Genomic DNA, 26,511 nt, shown 5'->3' with positions numbered 1-26,511 from the left:
GACTGGTAGCCAAGAATTTGTTTGTTTATTTATTTATTTTATTGGAGTATACCTGATTTACAATGTTGTGTTAGCTTCAGGGGTACAACAAAGTGAATCAGTTATATATATATATATATATTTTTTGTTTGTTTGTTTGTTTTGTTTTGTTTTGTTTTTGTTTCCAGGTTCTTTTCCCTTATAGGTTATTACGGATTACGGAGTAGACTTCCCTGTGCTATACAGTAGGCCCTTGGCCCTTGTTGATTATCTATTTTATACATAGTAGTGTGTATGTGTTAATCCCAAACTCCTAATTTATCCCTCCCCCAGCTTTCCCCTTTGGTAACCATAAGTTTATTTTCAAATTCTGTGAGTCTGTTTCTGTTTTGTGAATAAATTCATTTGTGTCATTTTTTTTAGATTGCACATATAAGCGATATCATATGATACTTATCTTTCTCTGTCTGGCTTACTTCACTCTGTATGACAATCTCTAGGTCCATCCATGTTGCTGCAAATGGCATTATTTCATTCCTTTTTATGGCTGAATAGTATTCCATTGTATATAGGTACCACATCTTCTTTATCCATTCCTCTGTCGATGGACACTTAGGTTGCTTCCATGTCCTGGCTATTGTAAATAGTGCTGCAATGAACATTGGGGTGCATGTCTCGTTTCAAATTATGGTTTTCTCCGGATACATGCCCAGGAGTGGGATTGCTGGATCCCATGGTAGCTCTATTGTTAGTGTTCTGAGGACCCTCCACACTGTTCTCCACAGTGGCTGCCGCAGTTTACGTTCTCCCCAGCAGTGCAGGAGGCCTCCCTTCTCTCCACTCCCCATCCAGCATCTATCATCTTCTCCTGTTTGAAATGTGGAATCTCTGTTGCTCATTGTCAGCCGTCCTGCGCTCTCACTTTTGCAGGACCCTGCACCTTCCTGCCCTGTGTCTGGCGTTCCATCGCCTGCACCCGCGGCTCTGCAGTCAGGCAGCTTCAAGAGAACTCTGGTGCTCCCACATCTTTGCTGAATGCTCTGGGCAGGTCATTTTTGAAACTGGTGATTGTGCTTGTCTTCCCAGAAGCATCGAGCAGCTTAAGCCTGCAGCTCCTCAGGGTGGAAACCAGACAACAGCTGTTCTAATATTTCTTTAATGACTGAGGGCACAAAAATACACCCCAGACTTTGCCAATCTGACCACTTGTCCGAGCCCGTGACGTAGAGAAGTGGGGTCCTCTGGCCCTGGGTGGGGGTGGGGGGGGCAAGGCGTGGGAGAGGAGGTCAGAGTCACCTGTGGATGCAGGGGCAGAAGGTCTGGCCGTGGCACCTGAGGTCTGGCTCTGGCAAGGAGAGTCTGGGGGTTTGTGGGCAGGTCTGCCCTGGGAGCAGGAGGGCTGTCTCAAGGGGGACTTTGCCTGCCGTGAACTCGGGGCCCTTTGTGCTTCGCGATGCTGACGCCAGGCCTTCCTGGAAGAGGGAGGAGGTAACTAAGAGCGCTTAGTAAACCCTCTTTCTGCTCAAGTAGTGACAGTGGCCTGGCACAGGAAGTGCCCTTCCTCTCTGGTGCAATGGGACGCTTCCTGCCCTGCTCGATGAGCCCAGAAGAACATTGCCTAAAGGAGCAGACTTGAAAGGGGAAGGAAGATTCTCCCAACAATACCATTTCCCTAAAAACCCCGCCACATCTTCAGACCTGGAACTAGAATCAGTGCCCTGGGATGGTGTAGAGGCATCTAGGGAATAAAGCCTAGTAGGACAAGGCTCGAGCACGTGAGGTTTGTGCAGCTTTGCTGATTCGCATAACAAGAGCCTCGAGTTGAGGTGTGGGAGAGAGTCTATGGTGTCAGGTCCGGAGAGACGCTGCATCTTAAACTAGATTGAAGTTACTGATACGGGTTCACATACCAGGACTGGGAGTGGTTCTAACTGTTTTCACTGTTCACTGAAGTCTGGACTCGGTGACCAATGCCAAAATAATTCCATGTGCCCAAAATACCTGGTATAACCTAGACTAGGGGTCAGCCAATTATAGCCCTGGGAGCCAAAGCCGGTCGCTGGCTTGCTTTTGTGTTTTATTTATATTTTTTATAGCTCCTGAGCTAAGATGGGTTTGCATGTTTTAATTTTCTTTTTATTATTTATTTATTTATGATTGAAGTAGAGTTGATTTACAATGTTGTGTTAGTTTCCGGATATATATATATATATATATGTATTCTCCCTCAGATTCTTTTCTCTTATAGGTTATTACAAAATATTGAGTAGAGTTCCCTGTGCTATACAGTGATATCAGTTTAAATGGTTATGCAAATATCTACATTATATCTTTGATTTTGTCTCTTAGTCTAAAATATTTCCTATGTCCCTTTTAAGAAGCAGTTTGCTGATCCCTCACTAGACTCCAAAGGAAGGGTTGCCAAGTTCATGGTGATGGGCAGGGTGAATGGCTTTGTCCTCTACTACCTAATTACTTCCTGCTAAATTTGTCCCCCAAAGGGACTTTCTTCCTGTGGCCTGTTAGTGTGACTGGTGTGTAACAGGTCAGGGAGAACTGTGTCCAGAACACAGGACGTGCCATGGGACGGTCACGTCCAACGATGAAGATTAATAAAAGATTACAGCATAGAGGTGGGACCTCTGCCCTCCAATCGCTGAGAAATACGGGTTGTTTCTGGGTTATTTCGCTGGGTAAAGGACCCGAATCTACTGAGCAGCCAGCTGAGGGCAAAGGCAACGTGGTTCAGAGAAAGAAGGAGACATGTTTAAAAGTCTAAGTGCAGCCTCGTGGCCACTTGCAGTATCTATACCTTCCCCTCTTTCGCATGTCATGTACACATGTGAATATTCTAATGTCTCCCCTCTCGACCTCTCCCTCTTTTACATGTATATAGGATGTTTTGATGGTGGGAAGCATTACATCCTGACCCGTAGTTTATAGAATATCGAGCAACAAGAGAGGATCATGGTGGAACCAGAAGAGAAAAGGCGTGATTCAGAGATCCTGGACTTGGCTCTATTTGCTGTGTGGATGAGAGCTGGTAGTGTCTCCCTTTGGGACGACGGGTGTATGGCAGTTTTCATTTGCCATACAATGATGGTTACATCACATTAAGAGGAATGTATTTCTTCTGGTTGTTTGCATATGTAAGTGAGAAAGAAACATCTATATGTGAAGGAGCAGACACTGAAGGGCATTTGTAAGTTACCTTTGGCTGTCCAGCACTTTTGAACCCTTTCTTTGAGGGCGTTTCTTAATTTATAAGCTCATTCTTCCACAAGGTCAAAGCCACAGATTCGCTCCCCACCACCCTGCTCTATTCCTGGAGGGCAGGCATATTCCCTGACTCTGCGAACCACGCAGACCCACTGGAGACTTTCATTTGGAAGCCAGTGATGCAAATAAAGAGGTGACATATGGGATGCATCGTGCTGAGGGCCAGCACTTGCCCTTTCTCCAAAAGCGGCAGGGGTCCTACCAACAGCATCCAGGGCTCCGTGTCCAAAGTGAGAGGTGCAGTTTTGTGTGGCTGGTCCCTGTGGTCCGGGCAGTGGTGTACCCAGGATAAAGTTTCTGCAGGGCAATTTAGACTGTTTCTGGCTCCAAAGTCTAGTCATCTTGCCCTCCTGGAGGGTCTAGGAACTGTTTACTATTTTATTTAATGGCACCTTTCCTTGTGAAACTCGCTAGAGTCAGGTATGCATTTTTTTTTCACCTTTAGGAACACTGACTGTTCTATGACATCTTCTATAGCATGTCAACTATCAGCTTTGGCAGTGTAACCGATCAGACCCAAAACTTGGGGTCTTAAATGAACAATCATTTCTTAGCTCACTATTCTACGAGTCCGAGGTTTTCTCTGGTTTCACCTGGGCTCGTCTATGTGGTTGCAGTCACCTGGCAGGTCAAGGAGGGGCTGGCTGGTCTCTGTGGACTCATCACGTAGCTGGTGGTTGGTGCTGGTGACCACTGGTGCCGGCTGTCAGCACGGGGCGGGTGTGACTCGGGCTTAAGAGGTTAACCTCTTCTTCCTACGTGAAAAGTGAAAGCAACTTTCAACCTTCTGCTCCTGTCACACTTGGTAACGTCGCAGTGGCCAAAGCAAGTCACGTGGCCAAGCCCAGATTTAATGGGTAAAGAAATAGAATCCACCCCTCATCAAGTCACATTGCAAACGGTGTGCAGATAGAGATGGAAGAATTGGCAACCTGTTTTGCAATCTTGCTTACCAGCATGGGATGTTTTCTTTCTTTCTTTCTTTCTTTTTGTTTTGTTTGTTTTTAAATGAAGTATAGTTGATCTATAATATTGTGTTAGTTTCAGGTGTACAGCAAAGTGATTCAGTTATATATATATACGTATTTTTTTCAGATTCTTTTCCCTTATAGGTTATTACAGATATTGACCACAGTTCCCTGTGCTATACAGTAGGTCCTTGTTGTTTATCTATTTTGTACATGGTCATGTGTATATGTTAATCCCAAACTCCTGATTTATCCCTCCCTGGTCCCCACTTTCCCCTTTGGTAACCGTAAGTTTGTTTTCTATGTCTGTGGGTCTGTTTCTGTTTCATAAATAAGTCCATTTGTGTCTTTTTTTTTTTTTTTTTAAGATTCCACACATAAGCGATGTCATATGATGTTTGACTCTGGCTGACTTCACTTAGTCTGATCATCTCTAGGTCCATCCACGTAACGTGGAATGTTTTCTGTATATTCCATTTAACTCTCAGAATTTTGAACGAATCTCTATACCAGTGAACATGTGTTTTCTCATCTAGATGTCTACTGCTCCTGAGTCTTGTTAGATAAATGCCAATGCAGGCTCGTTTTTACAGGTCAAGACTCCATTTCTTCATGAAATAATGAATGCATTGGTTTCTTTTATATCTCAGTTCCCACAAAATGTTGTGGATCTTTTACTGCTAGTACCTATTCCATTACATTCCATCATTAAAGGTCCTACTCATTAAAGGACAGCAATTGCCTAGAGAATGGAGATCTCCTCGGGTCCAGCACAATGGTTAGACCTAAACTGCTAAACTGCTACTAAGTCACGTGAGTCCCACGCTACTGACTTCCTCTCTTTGGAGCTCATTAACCATGACACACGTCCTGGCAAATCTGTCTGCCGAACTGCGGGACTTGTAGGTTTCTGGGAAGTCTTTCTATGCTGAGGCCATCGTAGCTATGGGAGGGTTAGACCTTTTCTGTGCTCCTCAACGTGTTCGTACAGATTCTGAGCTGTAGCCTAATCAGTGGGCTAGAGATTGTGACTCTAGAATGTTTCTGAAGCTTGTTCTAATCGCCATAATGATCCCTGCCTCTCCTTCTTCTTAATAAATCAGAAGAGAGTATAAAAGTCGAGCCCGTTGGCACACAGCAGTCCGAATTATTTGGACAGCCGTGGCTTCAGCTGAATCTGCTTTTTGCCTAGATGGAGTTCAATGTTTTCTATTTTACTTCTTGTTTTAGAAAAGTGAGAAATAAATCATCCATTTCATCCAGTTCATTTCTTCTAAGAAGCTGGACAGCCTGCTCCTAAACTGTTTATTTACTCTTTATCCTTTCCCTGAACTTGTTGAAGTTGGTGGAATACAACCCTTTCCAAAGAATCAAACTAAAAATAAGATTTCATATATCCTGGCTGCTCTCTTACCCCAAACAAAGATGAGAAACCGTTCAGAACTCAGAGGGCTGTTTAAGGGACTTTCCCATTATCTCAGCGTAGCCAAAATATTTTGTTCTTTTCCCTTTCCCCTTCCCCCAACTTTCCTCCAAATCCGAGCCAAATCAGATAGTTGTGGGCAGGGAAGATCTCCTTTCCTCACTCTCTTTGCGGTAGGAGGATGGAAAATGCTCTCTTGGTCAGGTTTGAGCTTCTGGCAGCTGCTGTGTTGTCAACAATTAGGGGAGATTTTGAACTAAACGTCTGGATGCTGAAAGTTTTTGGATTTGGGGTTTGATGTTATGAAAAAAATCCACCTGGTCCGGTGCGGGGACATATTGTTTAATCTAGCAGGAATGCAAGCAGGTTGTCCCGCGTGGAGCATTTTGGAGTGCTCAGTCTTTTTTTGTGGTCAAGTCTACAGCAGTTGCTCTGTGTAATTCGAGAAGGGCCTGTCTGGGGACCGAGTTCCCCGGTGCATTTCATGGAGACTGTTTCAACCCTTAGGCAGATTCTGAAGAGATTTCTCCAATGAATAAAACCATGGTTAAGTTTCCTGGTTTCTTCTGCAGACTCTGAATTGTTACACCCATCTTAAGCTAATCCTCTTTCCTAATAAGATTTCGAATATTTGGTTCAGGAATCATTTTCACACACACCCCATATGATCTTAATATGGAGATTCATTTATTTTACTCAGGCAAAGTCATTTTATTGGTGGAAAAAATATTATTTCTCATAAAAAACTATTTTTTTTTTACCCAAATTGGCCAATCTTTCTATGTCTGCTCTGTTATTTAACTGTGTCATATTAATTGTTGATAAATATATCGTATAGAACTGACCAATTAATACATACTATCTTTAAATTTTTAAATTTAAAAATTATAATGAGTTGGAAAATATCTCTTCTAAAACTCTGAAACTCATATTAATTTTTGAGTCTTTATTAATGAGAGAAGCATTGCTAACCTTATTCATAGGGGAAATATCTTGCCTAGATTAATACATCTTCAGACATAACATGGGATTTGTAGGAGCCAGCAGACAACAGATTATAGTGTGAAAAATAACCCTAACCCTAACCTTAACTATATTTATTCCTTGATCTTCTGAACTATTTTGCTTTTCCTACCATTAAAGTCATAATATCACTGGGATACTTGGTTCTTTATAATTTCTATGAGCAAGTTATTTTGTTGGAGAGCATCAGTCTTCATGTGCTTAGTTATGGTTTCTTTTGTAGTTTAGGGCATAGACTAGATAATATCTGTTTTCCGAGGCCATTTAAGTATGGCTTAAGAATTGGATTAACTATTTTTTAAAAACTCAGCAGGAAATTTCTTCCCACTTATATTTGACTCTATATCATTCTCTCTGATTATTTTTCTAATAATCTGGTATTTGATAGTTTTATTTGGTTTACTCATTAAACAACCTTAATTGGTTTGCCCTTTATATGACTGTCTGTGTTGGTTCATATTACTAAAACAGTAAGATCAAAGTCACCTGCCAGCTTTTCCTGAAGTAAGTAACTTTCAGATGTTTTTAGATTCTTTATTGCTGGGTCTTCATACCAATGGCCAAATAGGACATTGTGGAATGTCTGAGGATCCATTTCAGCTGTGACTATGATTTCTGGCTCCTATATAACCAAAACGTTAAAGCACAGAAAAGTTAGACCAACATTATTCTTTGATCTCTCTACTTCTGCTACAGTAGTATGCAACAAGATGAAACACATAAGCTAATGGTTACTTGAAAATATTTAGAAGTATCAAATGTCTGCAGAGTTTCTGAGAAACTGAAAATCTGAAATGGAAGGCTCGGTGTGTCTTACAATGTTGAAAAAGAAAGTGTATCAGTGTAACAATAGCTTTAGGAAGGCTCGATTGAGGTTAATGGTGGCTGCGTTATGCAACTCCACCTGCCCAAATTTATCTTTTTCCCATTTTAAAACAAACTTTTCCTTATAGTACGGGCCTTACTGCTGTCGGTGGACCACGAACTCCTCCAGCTTTAAACCTAAGATCTGCCCTTGACTCTGTGACTTCCATTCATGAGATTCGTCGTAACATCAGCTCTTGTTCATTCCTGTCTTGAACTGTGTTTTAGAGCCTCACCTCCCTTCCTCCTGTCACCATCCACTCAGAACTCTGTCAGGCCCTGCATCTGTCAGCATCTCTCCATCACTCACTTTTCTGTCTTCCTTGATCACTCTGTTTGTACCCTTCGTCCAGTTTGATCTTCCTAGAACATTCTTTGATTACACCACTCCACTGGAATGTTAATGTTCGACTCTTCTGTCCCCCTCTTTTTTGCCTGATAGACCCCGTTAGTTGTGAAGCTCCATCAATTTTACTTTTTTTAAATTTAATTTTTGTTTTATATTATAATTGATTTGCAATATTGTATTAGTTTCAGGTGTGCAGCAAAGTGAATCAGTTATGCATATACCTATATCCATGCTTTTTCAAATTCTTTTCCCATATAGGTCATTACAGAGTATTGAGGAGAGTCCCCTGTGCTATACAGCAGGTCCTTGTTGATTATCTACTTTATATATAGTAGTGTGTATATATTACTTTATTCATGAACATCTTCTACCAAGCGATCATATTTCTCTTTCACACCACACAGCCTGTCAGATTAGTCTTTTCAGTCAGTTATGATAATATGATTTTCCAGCTGACATGCATAGTGTGTGTCCCATTATCTGAGGCATAAAAGGCACCTGCAGAGGAGGTGGAGGCCTGGACCTGCTTCGCGGAGTGTGCGGTTCACTGCTGCCCTTGCAGACTAAGCACTCCGGGCAAACTTCACTCTCAAGTTTTTAACCCTGCTTTCCCGCCTCAGCACCTTCGCTGGGCTGTTTCCTCCCCCTGGAATGAGCTTCCTCCTAGTGACAGATATATTTTTCCTTTTAATATCTTTAAACCATCACCCTTCATACAGTGTCCCCTTATCTTCAAAAATCTCTACGTTTTCTGAAATCCCATGATATTTATTTTCACAATGATCATTTTCTATCTTCTATTATAGATAATTTTTTATTATATCTTTCCTGTAAGCTCCTAGTTGTTAGGGTTTGGGATATTTAATTTGCTCTCTTTTTATAATTCTTATCATAATGCATTGACTATGATAGATATGAAATACATTTCATGGAGTTTTTGAATTAATATTGCACAATGCCTCTCCACTGCCAATAAAGTTGATTTCATTTCTATGTTATTTTATTTCACTTTTAATTGAAGAATAGTTGATTTACAATGTGGTGTTTGTTTCAGATGTACAGCACAATGATTCATTATACATACAAGTATATCTTTCTTTTTCAGATTCTTTTTCCTTATAGTTTATTACAAATATTGAGTAGAGTTCCCTGTGCTATACAGTCGATCCTTGTTGTTTGTCTATTTTCTATATAGTAGTGTGTATATGTCGATCCCAATCTCCTAATTTATCCCTCCCCACATTTCCCCTTTGGTACCATAACGTTGTTTTCAATGTCTGTGAGTCTATTTCTGTTTTGTATGTAAATTCAATAGTATCTTTTTTTCCTTTTTTAGATTCCGCATATAAGTGATATCATACGGTATTTGTCTTGCTCTGTCTGACTTACTTCACTTAGTATGAGAACCTCTAGGTCCATCCATGGTGCTGCAAATGGTGTTATTTCATTCTTTTTTTATGGCTGAAAAAAGTTGATTTCATTTCTTCAAGGCCACTTGGAATCGAGTCACCTCTTCCACTTCACTTTTTTCTCCCCTTCAAGAGAGATGATTTTCTACAAGTAGCAAAGCCTGCTACTCTCACTGCCCCCTGTTTTCTCCACTCTTACTCCTGCTTGAAGCTTTGCATATCCTGCACGTAAAGTGCTAGCATCCTATGTTCTTTTAGGAAGCATTTAATAAAAAGTAGTTAAGGTGACTGATGGTGAGATGCCTGGGTTCAATCCCAATCCTGCTGCCTGGGAGCTGGTTAATAATTACCCAACATCCCCAAACTGTAGTGTTTCCTTTGTCAAAAGGGGAAATTCATAGTACCCACATATTATAAAGGAAAACCATTTAGCACAGTGGTTGGCGTACGCTGATAATAAATAAATGTTGACTGTTTATTCTCCTGGCTCTTTCCCTTCTCTTTATTTTTTTCCTCTATCTTTATGAGAAAGAAAAATTAAGAAATACTCATCAATACTATGTTCCAAGACTTATTTTATCACTAGGTGAACAAATATGAATAAGCCATGGTCCCTGCCCTCACTCCCATCCCTCATTTTTAAGGGCTTATATCCTCAGTAAAAGATGGACAACATTAAAAACCTAAAAATAGAGCTACCGTATGATCTTGCAATCCCACTTCTGGTTATATATCCGGAGAAAAACATGGTCTGAAAGGATACCTGCACCCCAATATTCATAGCAGCACTGTTCACAATAGCCAAGACATGGAAACAACTTAAATGTCCATCGACAGAGAAATGGATGAAGAAGATGTGGTACATAAATACAATGGAATATTACTCAGCCATAAAAAAGAATGAAATAATGCCATTTGCAGCAACATGGATGGACCTAGAGATTGTCATACTGAGTGAATTTGGAAGAGAGAAATAAACATTTGGAAGATTTAATTAGAACGCCCAGAGAGAGAGCCAGAAAACCAAGACCAAGAAGTCATCTGAAGTCCATGACCGTGATAGGTCATATTGATGATTATTATAAAGAATGCTCTATTTCCATGTAATTTGACAATTACACAAGATTAAATATGAGTTCCTAAGGTTAAAAAAAAAAAAAAGATGGACAACTAAACGTTTGTAAAAGATGGGCTTGAACGGAGAGATGCTTAAAGGTGTGTATGTGGCAGAAGTTGGGGGGAGCTTGAAATATAGGAAATTGAAAGGGTTTCTATTTTCTTTGTGCTGCAGGAGACTGGAAAGTTTATGCACACCCTGAAGTTAATAGAGCTCAGCTTGGACGGAAGCACGGAGGAAAGCCGAGGGGAGCTGGGGGACGGATGTCTTATGATGAACAGGTGGGAGGGTCCCAGGCCAGTGTGGAGACCACAGCGTCCACGTGGTGAATGCCCCCCCAGCATCCACGGGGGGGGCGCCAGCCTCAAGTCACGAGGGCAGTGGGGAGAGCACAGGGCGGGGGCTCCGGGTTTGGTGGCAGTTCTGGGGGGTTGAGGCGCGTGTCATGGAAACGCTGGCGTATTAGTTGGAACAGGAAGACGGTTGAGTTGAACGTGTGTTTCTCGAGTCCCCTCTGTGCTCTGGGGGCTGCATGGCCACAGTGTGACCTGTGCTGGAGTCGAGGGGGTGCTCAGTGCTGCCTGAGGGTCAGGGCGGACGCCCCGGGCCGATGAGCTGGAGCTGTCTGCGCAGCGGGCCGCTGGGGGGCCGGAGGTTCGCACTGGGGGGCCCCAGCTCACAGCGGCCCTGGGAGACGAGGGAGGTCGCTGGGGTCAGGATGACGCACTGTCGCCACGGATGCTGCTGGGTTTTGACAGGGATAAAGTTTACCCTGTGAGTCAGGTGATGAACTCCCTGTAGGAGGGGCACTTAGAAATTGAGGAGGAAGAATGACAAATTGTAGAATACGGCCAAATGGCCAGGGCCTCCGAGGAGGGGCTGCTTTGGGGAACTCCTGGCGGTCCAGTGCTCAGGACTCGGCGCGTTCACTGCCGAGTGAGGGTTCAGTCCCTGGGCGGGAAGCTAGGATCCCACAAGCCATGTGGCACGGCCAAAACCAAAAACCAAAACAAAACGAAAAACCACAACAGAACAAACAAAAAACAAAAAAAAGACGGGCTGATTTTGTTGGAGGGAGTGTGGTGGACACGCGTTGACTTTGGTGCTCCGAGCGATTGTCTGTCTTTCCTGTGACTGAGTGTAGAACCTCAAGGATGCTCTGGGACACTGCCTTCTTCTCCTCCCCCGGGCTCCACGCTTCCTGTGGAGTTTGGTCCGGGGCGGGTTCTCCGCATGCACGTGTACCCAGGCCCAGCGCGTTCTTGCCTGTGTCATCACTGGGACTTTCCCTTCTCGAAGCTGTGACCTTCCCCAGACACTGATGGAAGCCTCTGAGTGTATGGGATATGGTGCTGCTCACCTGAGCCTTGTACTTACCGCCACGCCTCCGAGCAGTTCAAAGAGTGCCTGCAACCAAGCCAGCAAGCAGCAAGCAGCAGACGGGAGAATCAAGGCAACTGAGAAGCCGAGAAGACAGAATTAACTCAATATCAGGCAGAAACAGGGTAAGAACGAAAGGGGAGATTCACGTTCTAGGAGAGATTTACAGAATGACTGAGTTGGAAAGAGGCCCAGGTTGGTTTTTCCGACAAAGTGAACAGTTCTAGGATCAGTGTTGGGCCTTGCATGGTAAGGTATCCAACTCCTGAGGTGAAATAGAATAGAAATTTTTTTGAGAATCTGGTCAGATATACTTTGCTCGGAAATGGGCTAGTGAAAAGCATGGTGGAATCCCCTTTCACAGAGATATGTGAGGTATTCCTAGATAACTCTCAGTATTAACTGGATGCTCTCCTTCAAGACAGTGAGAAATAAGCTAGATGTTCTCTTGAATCCATTAGCATCTTATTGTGAAGAAGTCTATGAAAACAGAATCTATAATCCACATTACTAGCTCTGTGTTTTCCAGAGTATTTGCTATTCCCCTGTTATTTTTCTGAGATCATCCCAGATTTATTACCTCTGTAGAGCATTGATCTCCGGGCATGAAAGCTGAGAGGGCCTCCCTGCCATTTATTAAGATAACTGGGTGAGTTCTAGGATGAGCAAGGCTTTTACAGTGGAAGCAGGCTGCCCGCTAACGGACCGCAGCCTTTCCCTAACTCATGAAAGCACAAGCCCGTGTGCTTCAGCCACTGAAATGCTCCTGATTACATTGCCATGACCGGTGTGTAGACTTTACTTTCAAAGGATGACCTTGATGGATTGTTCTTTTCCATTTGCACCTCTTAGGCATCCAGTGTCTGGAATCCTCACTCCCTAATGAAAGGGAGCTTTTGGTTTATTTTAACCTGAGTTCAGTAGTTCTGAGGGACTCCAAGCAGGTCTTACTATGTTTCTCCTCCAAACTCAAATTTAACACCAAATGCTTTAAAGAATAATGTCGAGTTTACTAAATGGCTCATGGGGAGGAAAAGAGATTTGCGTTTCACACTGAAATATATTGATATATATATATGTATAACTGAACCACTGTGCTGTACACCTGAAACTAACACAACTTTGTAAGTCAACTATACTTCAGTTAAAAAATACAAAACGAAAAAATACAAAAAGAATACAAAAAAATTAAAAAAACAAAACAAAAGAAAACTATCTTTCCCCAGATCACCTTTCAATGTTTCTGCTCTTTGCTCACAGTGTATCTCCCAATGAGGGGTCTCTTCTACCTTTTCGGCTATAAACATCACGCTAGTACTCAACTCTCCAATTGACCGCACGATTCGATTCCATAAAGAAAAGAGGTTACCGAGAGACTTCTTACTTTTCTTTAAGTACGCTCCCGAAGGCCTTGACTAATTCTAAAAATGTCTATATTTTAGAAGATGATTCTTTCAATGCATTTTGGTTCTCTATTAGCACACAACACATTATACCAGAAGTTAATGGCTTAAAACACCATTGCTCAGCTCGCTGTTTCCGTGGGTCGGGACCCCGGGCATGGCTGAGCCGGACCCGTGGCCGGGGTCTCCCGCCGGCTGGAAGAGGGGTGCTGGTGGGAGTGCGGTCATCTCAAGGCTCAGCCAGGGAAGGACCAGCTCCAGGCTTGGTCTGGTGATCACGGGCAGGACTCAGCGCCCCGGGGGCTGCTGGGCTGAGGGCCTGCGGTCCTCGCTGGCTCCTGCAGGGACTGGCCGATGCCCTGGGGCCCTGCGTTCCCCGCTAAGTGGCCTCTTCGTGGGGCGCTCACAGCACAGTGGTTCCCTTCACCAGAGCAAGCAAGTGTGAAGAACAGAGAGGACAAGCAAGACAGAAGTGGCAGAATGTGGTAGTCTCGTCTCAGAAGTGACCGTTTCTCACATTGCTGTGTGCCGTCCTTCAGAACCAAGCCCTTAGGCTACTGAGCTCCTGAAAACTTCAGGTGGGCATTTGTCACCACTTGGTATACAAGCCAGAGTTGATCTAATGTTTCAATTACATGTTGTTTAAACCATTTGATGACCTTTCTCCTGATTCTTTTTCTTCAAACTTGTGATTGGCACGTCCATGAAAACCTATGTCAATTTAATTAGCTGCTTTTTCAGTATTTTTATTAGGTAGACTAAGAGAACAGGTTTTATTGTATTCCTAAGTAGACATAGCTTAAATTTGCTCTCAATATTTAGAAGGCTGCGGGAGTTCCCTGGTGGGCTGGTGGTTAGGATTCTGGGCTTTCACTGCTGGGGCTCGGGTTCAATCCTTGGTCGGGGAACTGAGATCCCGCAAGCCGGGAGGCATGGCCAAAAAAATACAAAAAAAAAAAATTAAAATATTGGATTGGACAAACATCCAAGTTACAGATTTACTATTGTAAGGGGTCAGGTTACTATGTCATGTCATAGTAAACATTGTTTTCCTTTCAGACAGCTTCTTTAGAAGTAAACTGCTTTTAGCATATTCAGCCATTTTTTAAAAAGATTTGACATAGAATTTTTTCCCCTTGGTTACCGTGCATGTTCACCCACCCTTTCTCTCCAGTTAGGTTGTTCCAATAGGGTGAGTTTGCTTTTGTAATAAAGAAAAAAGAAGTGGCAGACTTTTATAGTGTCATCGCAGAAGTGACCGTTTCTCACCCTGCTGCGTGCTGCTCTTCGGAAACAAGTCCTTAGGTCCAGCCCCCAGGAGAACAGAGGGCCCTAGAGAGAGGCTGTGACCCCCTAGAATGACTGGGCAGTGGGGGGCATGTTAAGACACCCCTCTGCCCCCTGATACATCCCCTAGATAGCTGGGTAATACGTGTCTGTTTGTGAATTAATTTACATCAGCCACGTACCTGGTGGTGCTTTTTTTTTTTTTTTTTTTATTGGAGTATAGTTGCTTTACAATGTTGTGTTAGTTTCCGCTGTACAGCAAAGTGAATCAGCCACACGTACACATATATCCCCTCTTCCTTGGATTTCCTTCCCATTTAGGTCACCACAGAGCAGTGAGTAGAGGTCCTTGTGCTACACAGTAGGTTCTCATTAGTTATCTATTTTATACATAGTATAGTGTATGTATGTCAATCCCAATCTCCCAGTTCTTCCCACCCCTCTTTCCCCCTTAGTAGCCTGATGTTTGTTCTCTGTGTCTGTGTCTCTATTTCTGCTTTGCAAATAAGTTCATCTATACCATTTTTCTAGGTTCCACATATATGACGTGGATGGACCTAGAGACTGTCATACAGAGTGAGGTAAATCAGACAGAGAAAGACAAATGTCATATATTAACACATATACATGGTAGTGCTTTGATTGTCACCATTCTTTCCCCTTGTCTCAGCCTGTAACATCCAAGTGGGAAAACAGGATGTCCGTTGGCGCACGTTGTACAGTTTTTTATCAGAGCTTTGTCAATTCTATGAAAGGAGGAGGAGGATTTCTTCTCTTGTCGCCGTAAATACGAGAGCTGAAACCAGAAACCAGAGGGATAGACGTAGAAGTGCTTATATACTGAACCAAAATAAAAGAAACCTCAGCTAAGGGGGAACTGAAAATCTGGGGGAATGAACGTTTCTGTTATAACATGAGGCTGAAAGCATTGGCATCAGTTTTGCATTCTCTTTCTTTATATTTTCTAGTTCACAAATTGTCAGTAAACTGTCAGGACCCCATTTCCGAATACCAGCATCCTTTTCTAGATTCTCATTCTCTGAAAAATTTTACTGCAGTAGCCTCCAGGCTCTTTGTCACCTAGGGCTCCAAAAGTAAAATTGTCTCTCTACTGTCATATTACCCAAAGTCTATAGGTGACAAAATAAAAGTATTTGTTGTTTTTTTAAAAAAAAGTTGGAGGGAATTAATGATCTACCAATTATGTATTGGTCAGTGTCCGTTGCTCTAAACAACAGAACCTGTTCTGAATAATCTAAGCAGAAAAAACGTTCTGTTAGGAGGTATTGCCGGGTTGACCAGAGAGCCAGATTTCAAAACTCAGACAAGGCCATAACCAGCCACAACACAGAGGCTTCCCAAATGAAAACACTGCTGTGGCATCAGTGAGAGCCCGTGGGCACCGCCAGCAGCTGTGCCCCGCAGACCCCAGAAGCACCTGTTAGAAGATCAATCCCCCCTTCAGTATCTCAGGCTTGAATCCAAGTATCGCCTGGGTAAATCTGATCGTCCAGACTTAGACCCTGCGCTGCAAAGGAGCCCGAGGGTGTGAGTTTCTTGTTTTCCCTGGGGAGCATGGGACTCATAATGTGGAAAAGATCCAACATGTAAGGATATTATATTTCAGAGATGTTGGCAGCCTCGGGTGATCATCATGTGCGATGGGAAGGTACAGGACTGCTTCACTGCCACCTGTAGCCGTGGTAACCCCTGTGCATGCGTAAATGCCGTCACCTCGGCTTCCCCAGTCTCAGGGATGGATACCTTCCCTGATCGCCAGCACCAAGCCCTCTCGGTCTGGTGTATTTTGGTTTGAAATCTGATGACTTTCTGGTTGGGAAGCAGTTCTGTTAAAACTGGATAAACGAAGAATGCAGGATGCGTGGTAGGAGTGAGAATGTTCTTTGCCCTCTGGGCAACCTCAGCACAGAAAGAATATTCTAGGTGAGCCAAAGTGCTCCCTGAAATCACATAGATAACGGAAGAAAATGTGTGAAGTGCCCCGAACACTGATTCCCCAGCTATGAGAAAAGCGCTGCCAATTTCAGAATCTAGGGGTTCCTTTCAGGTTCTAGGTTGAGAACCCAGTTCTCGGTCCCTGCATCAGAGGATGTGCTGAGCCCGGAGAAGCAGATACAGAGCGGCTGTCTCTCAAAGCTCAGCTACTGCAGGAAAAGCAACGGGGTGGTGGTGAAAGCTTTCTGTAGGGCTTTTAAGCACTTCATCACACATCAAGTGCATGCTGTCTTTTTTTCCCCCTGTTCTTTTTTCCTTTTCTTTGCAGAGGTAGGTAAGTTCTGTTAAACATCATCCAGTGTGTCTCGAGCTTTACAGAATTTCCACTGCTCGTTAAATTCTTCATCCAAGCACATTTTTTCATCTTTTTTTTATTCTCCTTCACTTTCACGATGAGCTAGGGAAAAACCTGCTAATCATCTCTCACAGCCCCTAAATTTTCCAAAGTGGTCTATCAAATATATCATTTTCTAAGTAGACATTTTTCTAAGAAAGGAACGATTTAACCACAGAATAATTGTATCACATGAAAGATTTTACTATGTTCTTAACACAAGAAAAATGGCTCTCCCATGACTACAGAGTCCAAATATGGGTAGGAATGCCAGGAAAAGAAGCAGTGATTCACTGAGATCTCACATTGTCAGGTGTTCTCTTTCAGGGGAATTTTCCAGGGTGGGCTCATCAGCATCTACCCTAACTCATAAAGGAGGAAAGGACGCAATTACAGGTGAGGGCAGCAGGCCAGGCGTGGAGACTGAAGAAGCGAAAGACAAAGGCTAGAGGGGCTTTGCGGACCCTCGCAGGGAGACCCTGCCCTCAAAGGTTCACCATTGTGCCCGCAGCAACCTCACCCGGCTGCACCTTCACCTCCAGCCAGGACGAGTGTCCCTGAGCTCTCGAGGTGTCTGATTCCTGAGAGAGCTCTGGGTCTCTCCTGGAAGGAAAATGGGTATGATCTGGTTTTGAGGGACTCAGTTCAATTTGCTGGAACTGCTCGAGGAGCATGAAAGACATGGAAGGACACGGTTCTAAGTGGTGATACGTCAGCTACTGTAGCAGATGCGGGGGGTAGTTATCCGGGTGCAGTGCTCCCTTTTCATGTTTACCCCCAATCACACCTCACGGCAATGGCTTGTTCTCTAGGATGGGTACAGAGAGCAACATTTCAGAGGATGGGTCAGAGAATAATGCGATCAGGAGTTGTACAGTCGGGAAGCAAGAAGAAATGCTTGATTCTAAGATACTTAATCATCGAGCTAACGTTGATGAGGGTGGTAAGTGGGAGTTGGTCTCAGCCGACTGATGATAGGACGACCAACTGGCTGACCTACGGAGACTGACGGTGTATGTGGTGACGGGATCCCATAACTTCTGTTACATATGTTTTATTTTCAGTTTTAGTTTAAGGCAGATATTTCTTAGTAGGAAGAAGTAGCTTTTGGGGGTTGCAAAACTGAAGTGGTCTGCATTTGTGAGCAGTACAAACATGTGAATTGAAATATTCCATTCTATCAAAAACCCAGGGACTTCCCTGGCGGTCCAGTGGTTCAGACTTCCCGCTCCCAATGCAGGGGGCACCGGTTGGATCCCTGGTCAGGGAACTAAGATCCCACATGCCGCGCAGTGCGGCCAAATAAAATAAATAAATAAAAATGAAGACAGTCAAAGAAAGAAAAATATTTCAAAAACCCATTGAATTTTTTTTTTTTTTTGAGGCCTATGAACTGTGAAGGGTGATGCATTTTTGTTGCAGTAGGACTAATGTTTACACTTTGGTAAGCGTACAACCTGGGCTGTGAAGGATACTCCCACAGTGCTTCACTTCTACTGCCATTTTCATCCTTGAGGCTGGGTGGGGAAACCCAAACTCAGAAGAGATAAGTGAACACTGGAAAACATACTAATCTTTCTGGAAGGAGTATCTTTTAAATATTTTTAAGTTATGACAAAATGAAAAAAATACATAAAATAGTAATTGCTTAACTATGTCAAGTTTTAAGGGAAAAAGATATGTTGGTGAAATGTCTTTGTCATAGTTTAAATGCAAAGAATTAAATGGTTAATTTAGGCTTTATTCGGTAGCTGAAGAATAAACTTATTTTCCAATGTCAGTTGATAATTAACTAATTAATAATAAAATATATGAGTAATAGTTATTAATTCATGGTTAATGTCTTATGTGGACCAACTTCAATATATTGAGAGGCGGGGAACTTACCAACTGTTATTACCCTTTTGGTTCTATAATTAACAGTGACATAATCAACTTGCCGTGTAAACTTGTCATTGTAGGGTCCATCATTCCTACTTTTTCAATGTTGATTTTTCTCTTTGATTGAATGCTGCTTATGGCCAAACTTCAAAGGAGGTGGTTATTACATGTGTAACATTTGATCACATCTATGTTTTCCAGTTCAGAGATCCCATGAAGTTGCGAATACCTCTTGATTTTTGGGCTGAATTCTCAAACCGTAAGACAGAAACAGCTTTTTTGCCCTATTTTGGTAGTTTCTTTTCCTGGCACAAATTGAGACAGGAAGTGCTGAAGCCCATGAAAAAAAATGGGGAAAAAAAAAAACAAAAACAAATGTGATGTCTCTGAATTTCTGGAACATTTGCAAATATTTAGTTTATGTCAAGATTTGGTTATTGGGCAGACTATTTATATGCACCAAACTGTCTTAAAAATATTCCCCTGAACACAGGAAAACAAATCTTCAATTGGAAGGAAGCTACAAGTGCTTTTAACTTACAATATTTTAATATCTGATCAATTTAAAACATCAGGTACGGGTGCCCATTTTCCATATGATATATTTGATGGAAAATGCAGGATAATAGTTTAAATGTGAACAAAAACAGTTTGTAGAAACAGCCAGCTTAAAAAGTAATGGCAAGCATTATTATGATAGCAACACCCCCAATGTTTTGTTATTTGGGTGTTATAAGCTTTCTTATTAAGCCCCTAGTTATTTTTTAAACCTGGTATTATTTCACTGTAGACATTGAACAGAAGAAGATCAATATATTTCTTCCAGCTTCCTGCTTCTGCCTAATGTTCTTGATTAAGCTGATCTCTTGCTTCTTTCCCAGAAGATGATTCTTGGGTCTCCAATTTATTATTGAAGCTGAACACAGAAGTGGAAAACCTTAGGTATCATTGCAGATGTGACCAGAAGCCCCCGTTGAGATTCCATTTCACATGTCACATTTATTTTCAACGTGGGACATTTCCTAAGTAGAACATGAATAACTCAGATGAGTTTCCTATTCTCTTTAGAAATCAAAGTTTTCCCTTTAAACCTCTGCTATAGCTCTTCTGATCTGGAAAGTCATCTGTTCAGCTCATATCTGGGCTTAGACATTTTCTTAGTCAAATCAGCTTTGAAATATTGGACACACCAATATGACAGAATGGCGTGAAGCAAACGGTACATTTCCTGCTAAAAAACGTCTCCAAGTTGACTCCCAGGTGGCATCAGAGAGGGGCAGAGAGGTCAGGGAGGCACAGGTGCTACTTGAAGCAAGCAGTGACCCTCTGAGGGTGGCTTGGGCACTTACTGAGACTCCAGACACACTGCAGTCAGAAAACCGACATTAAGGTGCGTCAAGGGTGTCTACAGCAGACGGGACACATGGTGTCCAGGCGTTTGCAACTTTCCTGTCCTGGGCTCCACTCGTGGTCCCTGCTGCTGGTTAGAGCGTCCTGGGAAGGAAACGCAAACGGTTTAAATTGGGTATCACGGCTCACAACTCTCACGTGACTTTCTGCAAAATGAGGGATGAACCCATCAGAAACACTGGAGGTCCTAGTCTGATGGGTCAAGGGATAGAAGAGGGATTCTTGGCTCCAATGAGCAGAGAGCTTGGGGGGCTTTGCCATATATGGGTGAGAGGCAAGATCTTCAAGCAGAATTCCTGTGATCTCAAAACTCAGACAGCTGTCTCACATTCCACTCAATGTCAAAGTAGTACCTTAAGCTGGTTTATCTGTTTTGGCTTTGAAGTGGCAATAAAAACCAGGAAGGCTCCTGACCTGGGTCATTGCTAAAAAGAGTTGTTTTCTTTTCGCTTTACCCACTTTAAGAGCAGCTCCTTATAGGTATGTCTGTGAAACAGGGCAGTAAAGAGGACATTTACTAACACAGGAAATGTGAAAGTAGCCCAGGAATCTTCCAAGTTTATTGTAGATTTGGGCTTTAAGCAACCACAGGACAAACATTGGATGCAATAGCGTAAAGCAAACATCATTTTCAATCAGACACCATGTACCCCTGTGTTCAGAGAAACCTCATTGATTTTATTCTTCAGTGACCTTGTTCCATCCAAATGACGACATCTGGGATTGAAACTCCATCACCATGGAAAGAGGCCGGACAATGCATGCCACGTCCCATTTTGCAAGCAGAGGTCTTTCGACGTTTTGGCAAGTAGCTATCCTCTTTGGGTGTGTTCTTCTCCAGCTGGTGCTTCTGGAAAACCCAAAGTGTCAGCTACCTTCCATAGGAGTCTTAAAGAAAGGCATCATTTCTGAGATGGTTGAAAGTCAGCTTTGGAAAGAGTTATTCAACAGCAGTAGTTTTTGGAAAATGTAATAGCCATCACTTTGTGGTGATGAACGTTTCACTTCATATATTTTATAGTTTTTTTCCCCCTTTGGCCTGTTTTATTTCTGCTAAAAATATCTTGGCTAATCCACTACTCATTACAAATAGTAGGCCAAAGGAGAAGTGCTATAAAACCAAGTTAGTTTCTAGGTTTTTCAACAGCTGTACAAAAAAATGACAAAGAGATTGTTAATGAATTAAAATAAGTTCTTTTGTAGTTAACTGAGGAATCCAGTGCCCAAGGACTCCAGTGGAACTCTCCCTTGGGGCCCCCTTTACCTGGAGGGGGAGGCTCTGCTGTAAACCAGACCTGCCCTATCCTTCATCCCATTCCTCCAGGACTCTCACGCCATCATCCGATGAGATGTGCTGAGCTGCCTAAAATAAATTCTTCTTTAAAATGGGAATCAGGATGATCTGACCGAAGACAAGCCTAGATTTAGGGCAGTTCCAGGGCCCTGCCAGTTGGTAGAAGGGCTCTGTGACGCACCTCCACTCCCTCAACCAAGTCAATTCTGCTCTCCAGGAGAAGAGCCGATTGCTTCTGGTGACTTTCCTTCCCAATTACAAACCATGTGAAATTGGTTATAATTTGTTGCTTTCCATTGTGCATTAGGCTCACCAGCAATTGCTAATGTCCCCCTTTTCCCTCTTCTTCTTAATCGTCATATTAATAGACTAAAGAATATAGGCATTTTCCTACAAAAATTCCTTTAGTATTTTCTTCTAATACACATATCCCCCCCACCCCCCGAAATCAAACCAAACAGGAAGCTGAAATAATCAGTATCCTCAAGTTCTTTTCACTGACTCTGATTTACTCTAGGTTGGTTCTGACTGCTTTTAGTTCTAAGGATGGGCGTTGTTTGCTATCTTTGTGGTCACTATGCACAGGCCTGTCGGAAGAGAGATGGCCGGGAAGCTTGGACGCTGACTTCCTCTGTGCATTTGTAGAAGATGCAGAATCTCTCCTGACCTAGAAATAAGGTAGTCATTGCTTCAAAAATCGGTGACAAAAAGAATCTAAAAAAAAAAAAAAAAAGTAGATATGTGTATGTGTATAACTGATTCACTTTGCCATACACCTGAAACTAACACAACACTGTAAATCAACTCTACTTCAATTTAAAAAAAAAAAAAGTCCGTGACAGATTCCTGCAGAAGGCATTCAATGGCAGAGTCTAACAAAAACTCCCTCTCTTCGGAAGCTGTTTCCTCCAAGAATCAAATGGTCAGAGTTTATCCTCTGGGCTCCTAATTTTTGAACATCCCTTTGATTTTGCCTGGCAGTGTCATTGGGCAGTGAGGAGTTTGCTTCCATGGAAGAACTAGGTCTATTTTCTGAAGCAAATTAGAATTCATTTCAAGGAGAGCACTGTGGGAGTTGGGTGAATATTTTGGCAGCCTGTGTGAGAAAGTTCCTTCCTGGGTATTTCTGATCCCACTGGGGAGGGACACGAGAAAAGTGCCTCCGTCTGTTCTCACGAGGCGTGGGACTCGAAACGCACACACCCACAAGGCTCAGACAAGCACCTGCAAGAGCCTGGTCTTTGCCGATTTCCTCCAAGTTCTGAGCAGTATTTCCATCTTCCGGTGGGTCTCCCCTGCTACCTGTGCTGGTATCTGGACAGCTTGTCTGCTCCAGGAGAAGAGAAAGCAGTGAGAGTGATAGAGGAAGAGTGATTGAAAGGCACACCTGTTTTTCAAACATGAAGACAAAATCAGGTGAAAATGTCAGCATACAACAGATAGACCTTCCATTGACCTGATTCTACCCGTTCCTATGTGGACAGACTATATATAATCTTTTTTTAGGAGGAGAGTTGCTGCATGTACATTCTAAATCCCTTTTTCCTCTTGAGAGTTTCCTCATGAGATTTCTCTCTCCCTTCTTTTGCTTCACTGATCTTTTGGTAAGTGAGCGCCTCCAAAATCAGCCCCATACTCTGGATGATACAATCAAGCTCTGAATTGAGCTGAGCAGACCTTTTTTTTTAAATTTAATTTTTAAAACATTGAAGCATAGTTGACTTACAATGTTGTGTTTATTTCTGCTGTACAGCAAAGTGATTCAGTTATACATATATGTATTCTTCTTTATGTTCTTTTCCATGATGTTTATCACAGGATATTGAATATAGTTCCCTGTGCTGTACAGTAGGACCTTGCTGTTTGAGTAGACTGTTAAATTGAAAAAAAAACTATTTAATTCATCATCTTGCTTAGAGATATATTGAGTCTAGTCAATGGGATAAACCCTGCATTCTGGCTCCAGAATTTATGCTCTTAATCCCTACCCTGTGTTGTGTGTGTGTGTGCATTTTGCAAATAGTTTTACAAGTCATTGTTTGAAAGAAGGCATTTACTTTTGTTCCTTTTCATTCAGTTATTTTATGCTATTGAGCGTATTAGTTATCTTTTGGTGCATAAAAACATTACACCAAGACTTCGTGGCATCAAGCAATCCCCCAGTTTCTACAAGTCAGGTATTTCTGCCTGCACCTTGCCGGGTTCTCTGCCTCAGAGTCTCTGGATTTGCAGCTACAGGACTGGCGGGGCCGCTGTCTCATCTGAAGACACAACCAGAGCTCTCCGGCCTCCAATCCTGGCTGCTGCCAGGCTTCGACTCCTTGAAGGCTGTTACCCACGCTTGCCACTTGGGCCTCTCCAGAGGCAGCTCACAGTGTGTCAGCTAGCGTGTGATCTATTACAAACATTTGAAATGTTTGCTGTACAATAGACCTGTTTTATTAAAATGAGTTCTTTACTCTGTGGGTTTTTTCCTCTTTTGAATACAATTTATATATTTTTAAGCCCATGCAGTCAACTATTCGGTAATGTAAAGATGGTAGAATCTGGTGTCCAGTGACAACATACATGTTTAGAAAGTCTTTTAATTACTTTTTGAATAGAATAGACCACACACAGTTGTGTAGTCAACCTGTATTAACCAATTAAATTCACTGATGCAATACAATCCCACTGAGCCCAGGGTATTTGAGAGAATAAGGGAATCATACTCTGTGAGACTAAAGAATATTTATTTGTTTACACATGTATGTGGGTTAAATACATAATGAAAAAGACATGTTTAAAGTTCTGTTTGACACTCTCAAATACACAAGCATTGCTAATGTGCTTTAAGCTTATTCGTCTTGCAGTCTGGATAGCTTTTTCTTTTTATTGTGTGTGCAAGTGTGTTTGTGATTGTGTGTGGGTGAAGTGTTAGCACAGCATAGCCAGTTATAACAATAATTTTTCAGAAAACATAGGTGACATATTATTTGATATATAGACTATTTGCAAGGAAATATTCATTTTTCTGTCATTTTTTGAGAATTTCTGAGTGAAGATACACGCTCAGCTCTGTGGAGAATTAGAAAATGAATCAAATCTCTGCCTTCATCAAAAGAGTTTGGGCTTTGAAATCAGAGAGGCACAGTGTAATGTACTTTAATTTCTGTGGGCCTCAGTTTTCTCATGTATGTAATAGAAGTGATATTCATACTAAGTTACAGAGCGTGTGTGGTGTTTCTTGAACACCATAAGGATTTGGTAAGTACAATGATGCTGTCTTCCACGCCACCCGCCTCTGTACTTGCCACTGCAGGGCTTCGTAGGGAAGGGAAAACAAAGGCTCAGACAGTTGAAGTACAAGGTACAGAGTGGCAAATGCCACAAGAGGAATACATGAATTGCTGTAGGGCTTTAGAAAATGGAAATGCCTTTTATGGAATTACTTCAAGATGGTGGACTGAGCCTATTACACAGACTCTGGCTGCCCCAATAGACCTTTAAAAAAACATAGAAAATATGTTATTTATAAAAAGTTCAGTTAAAATTAAATTTAAAATAATTGAAATAATTGAGAAGGACCGAATAATTTTTTTCTGGGGCTTTTGCAAGCTAGATTTCCTGTCTGCCCTGTGGTGAGGCGTCTTCATGCGGTGAGTTACTCCGCCTCTGCCCTGGATGACTTGAGAACGTTTCCCCCCTCAGCCGAAAACAAGCTGTAAGCCTTGTAGATGTTCATTAGAGAATAAGGAAACAAAGAACAAAGTAAGGAAGCAAACACAAAACAAGTAAAGATAAAGATAAAATTTTCATATGGACAATTTATAAATTCAATTAGAATTAAAAATGTTGGCCTTTGAAATGTAACCGTCCACCTCCTGTCATTGGTAAGTTAATAATAAATAGAAACATATATGTGCCGTGTAAGAAATAAAATAAATTTTCAATTATAGCTTAAATCCATTCCCTAAGAATAAATAGAATACACAATTTGTAAAATTCTTGACTGACATATTTTCCTCGTGTGCTTGCTGCACAAAAAGAAAAGCTGAGAGTTTGAGCTGATCGTCAATAGTAACGTCTGACTGTAACGCACAAATATCGTGCTTCTGGCTCTTTCCACGCATGGAGGGTGACGTGGTAAACAAGCTTGTTTTGCTGAATGTCAACAATGAGGTGTAACTGGAAATTCTGAACCACTGCTGTCCACAAACCTGACACCTGTGGAAGCCGGCTCAATACTGAGGTGATGATGATGGTGGTGGCAATAAGGATAATCCATTTCTGAAAACTTGCCATGTGTGTCAGGCACTTTTCCCATTGCTTTAGGTATTACTTAATCCCCACATGACTCCTAGGATGTGGCTAATATTCTCGTTCTCATGCAACAGATGAGGAAACTGAGGCACAGGAAATTTTAGTGCACCATTGGTAAGCACCATTTGGTTAAGTGGCAGAACAAACAGTCTGGGTCTGTAGCCTAAGCATTTTACCTCTAACAAACTCTTTTATTCGAGGGGAGGGGAGGTCCCAGCAGTCCCCAGAGGAATCAATACTCATTTTTTTTTTGATGTTTTCTTATTTTGTATTTATTTTTATTGGTGTATAGTTGATTTACAATGTTGTATTACTTTCAGGTGCACAGGTTGTGGTAGTTTCAGGTGTATAATTGATTCAATTATACATACATATATTTTTTCAGATTTTTTTCCCTTATTGCTTATTACAAAATATTGAGTAGAGTTCCCTGTGCTACACAGTAGGTCCTTGTTGATTATCTATTTTAGACATAGTAGTGTGTGTATGTTAATCCTAAACTCCTAATTTATCCCTCCCCCACCCCCTTTCCCTTTAGTAACTGTAAGTTTGTTTTCTATGTCTGTGGGTCTATTTCTGTTTCCTAGATAAGTTCATTTGTATCATTTTTTAAAGATTCCACATATAAGTGATATCATACAGCATTTGTCTTTCTCTGTCTGACTTACTTCACTTAGTGTGATCATCTCTAGGTCCATCCATGTTGCTGCAAATGGCATTATTTCATTCTTTTTCATGGCTGAGTAATATTCCATTGTATATATGTACCACATCTTCTTTATCCATTCATCTG

General features: G+C 42.1%; 1 long non-coding RNA gene across 1 annotated transcript; it reads left to right on the top strand.

The window, feature by feature from the left end:
* Positions 1-22,231, top strand: LOC309628366. Its single transcript, XR_014244456.1, has 2 exons — positions 1-134; positions 4,354-22,231. It is a non-coding gene; the product is annotated as an uncharacterized lncRNA (long non-coding RNA).
* Positions 22,232-26,511: the final 4,280 nt, after the last annotated feature.

This window comes from Balaenoptera borealis (genome assembly GCF_965194805.1).
Source record: "Balaenoptera borealis genome assembly, chromosome: 4".
NCBI lineage: Eukaryota > Metazoa > Chordata > Mammalia > Artiodactyla > Balaenopteridae > Balaenoptera > Balaenoptera borealis.
Note: the sequence above shows the minus strand (reverse complement) of the source record. Positions and strands in the feature narration are given on the sequence as shown.